The 3,886-nt window shown below is 40.6% G+C and overlaps 1 non-coding gene across 1 annotated transcript; it reads left to right on the plus strand.

Moving 5' to 3' along the window:
• Positions 1-1,128: 1,128 nt before the first annotated feature.
• LOC112774689 (small nucleolar RNA R71) lies at positions 1,129-1,232 on the plus strand. Its single transcript, XR_003189159.1, has one exon. It is a non-coding gene; the product is annotated as a small nucleolar RNA R71 (small nucleolar RNA).
• The last annotated feature ends 2,654 nt before the right edge of the window (positions 1,233-3,886 follow it).

Below are 3,886 nucleotides of genomic sequence, written 5' to 3' on the forward strand. Positions count from 1 at the left end.
TTCTCCAGCTTCTTTTCTTGGTCATTAATTCCTTTAAGAATTTTGCATAGAGTGGCATTTTCTCTATTGCCTCAGCAAACGGAATGTTGATTTGAAGCTTCTTGAAAATCTCCAAGAACCTGGAGAATTGGCCATCCTTTTCACTTTTCATCAAACGTTGAGGATATGGTGCTTTAGGTGTATAAGGTTTCAGGACCTCTTTTTCTTTTCTTTTGTTGCAGACGATGTAAAAGATTGTCCTTGTTCCTTATCTCTCACATTTTCCTTTGCTTCATCCTCTGTGGTTTCCTTTGAGATCTCCTTTAGATTCTTTCCGCTTCTGAGGGTTATGGCCTTACATTCTTCCCTTGCAATAGCCTTGGCAGTATGAGAACCGCTTGTCCCAGGGGTTTGCTTAGACAAATACGCAATTTGATTTTCTAGCTTCTGGATGGCAGCTCCTTGGTTTTGCAGGTTAGAATTCACTTCTTCCTTAAAAGCTTTCAATTCGGTTATGTCTTGACTCATGGTTGCAAGCATTCCTTCTATCCTGTTTAATTGATCTTGAAATTGTTGATTCGGGTTAGGTTGGGTAGGTTGATTATTTTGGCCATGATATGGTGGTTGAGAGTAAGTGTTTTGTGTGGCTTGGTATGATCTTTGGTTGGAGTTTTGGTATGTGGACTTGTTATGTTGGTTTTGCTGGTTTCCCCACCCAAAGTTTGGGTGGTTTTTCCAGCCTGGGTTGTAAGTGTTGGAATGTGGATCATATGGTTGCCTTTGTTGATTTCCTACATAATTGGCCTCTTCCAATCACCTCCTTCAGTGCTTTCTTCCTCTTGCTCTTGTGTGTGTATTGCAGCCACTTGTTTTGTTTCTAATTTCCTGGTGAGCTCTGCTAGTTGCTTGGCAAACACCTTGTTTTGGGCTAGAATTGTATCAACATGGTTCAGCTCCATGACTCCCTTAGTGTTGTGTCTCTCTGATGCATAGTAGTACTCATTCTCAGCCACTGTCTCAATCACTTCAATGGCTTCTTCCACAGTCTTTTTCCTGTTCAATGAACCTCCTGATGAATGGTCTACAGCCTTCCTTGATTCATAAGACAGTCCATCATAGAAAATATGCAATTGCACCCAGTCATGGAACATGTCTGGTGGGCATTTCCTTGTCAAATCCTTGAATCTCTCCCATGCCTCGTAGAGAGTTTCACCATCTTGTTGTCTAAACGTCTGAACCTCAGATCGAAGCCTATTGACCTTTTGTGGGGGGTAGAAACGTGCCAGAAACTTGCTTTCCACCTCATCCCAGGTTGTTAGGCTCCCCTTGGGAATGATTCCAGCCACTTAGCTGCCTTGTCCCTAAGTGAAAATGGGAACAAAAGCAGTTTATATGCATCTTCCTGGACTCCATTGGACTTCACAGTGTCGCAAATTCTCAGGAATTTTGTGAGATGTTGGTTTGGGTCTTCATTAGCACTTCCACCAAATGAACAATGATTCTCCACAAGTGATATTAGCTGTGGTTTGAGCTCAAATTGTTGGCCTGAATGGGTGGTTTCTGGATGCTGCTACCACAATTCCCAGAGGTTGGGTTTATGTATGAACTAAGAACCCTCCTCTCAGGAATGGCATTGTTTTCATCAGCTCTCTCATGGTTGTGAACTTCTCTATCCATGTTGAGATCCAAAGCTTCCTCAAAATTGTCCTCAGATTCTCCTTCAGATTCCTCTTCTCCCAGTACTCTCTTCCCTCTTGCTTCCCTTCTCAGTCTATGAAGGGTCCTCTCTGGTTCGGTATATGGAGGAGTTGATGTCTCTCCTCTCCTACCTGTCATACAAGAACACAGCACAGGCAACAAACAAGTGAACTACTCTTGGTTAATGGAAGAGTATGGTTAGAGCAGTTGAGGAATTAATTCAAACAGTTAGTGAGTCAGTGAGTTAGTTGCTTGAATTTAAAGGCATAAAGAAAGAAAGCATGTAACAGAGTGCAGAAATTGAAATTCAACAAGTAACGTGTACTGAATTAATCAAAACAAAAAAAAATGCTCAATCTAGTTAACTTCCAATTTGAGAATTGTCAATCGAAAACCAATCCCGGCAACGGCGCCATAAACTTGATGCGCATAAACTTGTTATGCTACGATTTAGGAATTGCACGATCGGCAAAATTCCTTCCGGCAAGTGCACCGGTTATCGTCAAGTAAAAACTCACAATAGAGTGAGGTCGAATCCCACAAGGATTGGTTGAGTGAGCAATTCGGATTAGAAGTGTGTTCTAGTTGAGCGGAATCAAGATTTAGATGAGAATTGCGGAATGTAAAATTGGCGGGAAACGTAAATGACAAGAAATTGAAATGGCGGAATCTTAAATTGCATGAATTAAAGAGCAGAAGCTAAATTGCTGAAATTAAAAGGGAATGGGGTGATTGCATGAATTTAATTGCAGAATGTAAAGAGAAAGTGGTAATCAGAAATGGGGAATTCATTGGGTTATAGGAGATATTGAGATCTCCGAATCAAACATGTTTATCTCTTCCTCAACCAATGCGTTCATTAAATTTGCTTGGCAATCTTATATGATTGGATCCCAATCCCTTGGCTCACCAATTCTCTCTAAAACAAACAGATTCCCAATCCCTTGGTTTAAATGTTCATAAGAAGAGATGATGCTCGATCACTGATTATACCACACAGTTTCATGAACCACAATTTGGTAGGATTACATGTCACAATATCCATCCAAACCCCAATCCAATTCACTGTGAGAAAGCTTCTCTAGCATGAATCCTCCATTCCTTTCCCAAGGTTCCGAAGGATTCCAATTATGGGTAGTTTCTTTCCCAAGACAACTACCCAATGGAATTAGATCGAGAAGCTTTCTAACAAAATTCAAGAGAAAAGATTGAAGAAGAAGATAAACTATTATTGATTCATTGAATTACAATAGAGCTCCCTAACCAATGAAGGGGGTTTAGTGAGTCATAGCTCTGAATTCAATTACAAAGATATGAAAACTAGCTAAATGAAAAGGTAAAAGTCCTCCTTAACTTAAATTCTATCCTATTTATACACTTTCTATATTGAGCTTCTGTTGTGTTTCTTGGGCTTTGAGGCCTCTCCCTGCTTTCCTTTTTCCTTGGGTTTATGATCCATAATCTTGATGAGGCTGTTGATCCAAATTCTGTAACATTCATTGAGCCAACTTAGTGATAATCAAATAATGACACATGACTCAATAAAGTGAAATTTCAGACTCATCAATCCTTCAGGCCCAATCCCATAAACCATGATATTCAATTGGGTTTCATACCAGAGTAAGTTTAAGTTAATGTTTGTGCTCAAATACTAACTTAAACCGCAATATTGTTGGCCCAGAAACCTTTTCCAAGAGTGACGTTTAAGTTGCAGTTTAAGCTTAAACTGTAGCTTAAACGCCAGACACTTCCAGTGATGCCTTTTGTGGAAGCACGTTTAAGCTTCAGTTTAAGGTTAAACTGAAGCTTAAACGTGGAAATGGAAGAAGGCAGCCCTGGAGGGTAACTTAGTCGAACACGTTTAAGCTTCAGTTTAAGGTTAAACTGAAGCTTAAACGTGGAGATAGAAAAGGCAGCCCTGGAGGTCGAAACACGTTTTTAAGCCTCCAGTTTAAAGGTTAAACTGGAGCTTAAACGTGGGAAATGGGAAGAAGGCATCCTGGGAGGTCGCAACACGTTTAAGCTCCAGTTTAAGGTTAAACTGGAGCTTAAACGTGGAAGCTGAGGAAAGGTAGCCCTGGAGGGTGTCGAACACGTTTAAGCTCCAGTTTAAGGGTTAAACTGGAGCTTAAACGGTGGGAAATGGAGAAAGCAACCCTGGGGAGAAAACTTGGGTCGAACACCAGTTTTAAGTCTTTCCAAAAGTTTT

This window comes from Arachis hypogaea, chromosome 18 (assembly GCF_003086295.3).
Source record: "Arachis hypogaea cultivar Tifrunner chromosome 18, arahy.Tifrunner.gnm2.J5K5, whole genome shotgun sequence".
Lineage (NCBI taxonomy): Eukaryota > Viridiplantae > Streptophyta > Magnoliopsida > Fabales > Fabaceae > Arachis > Arachis hypogaea.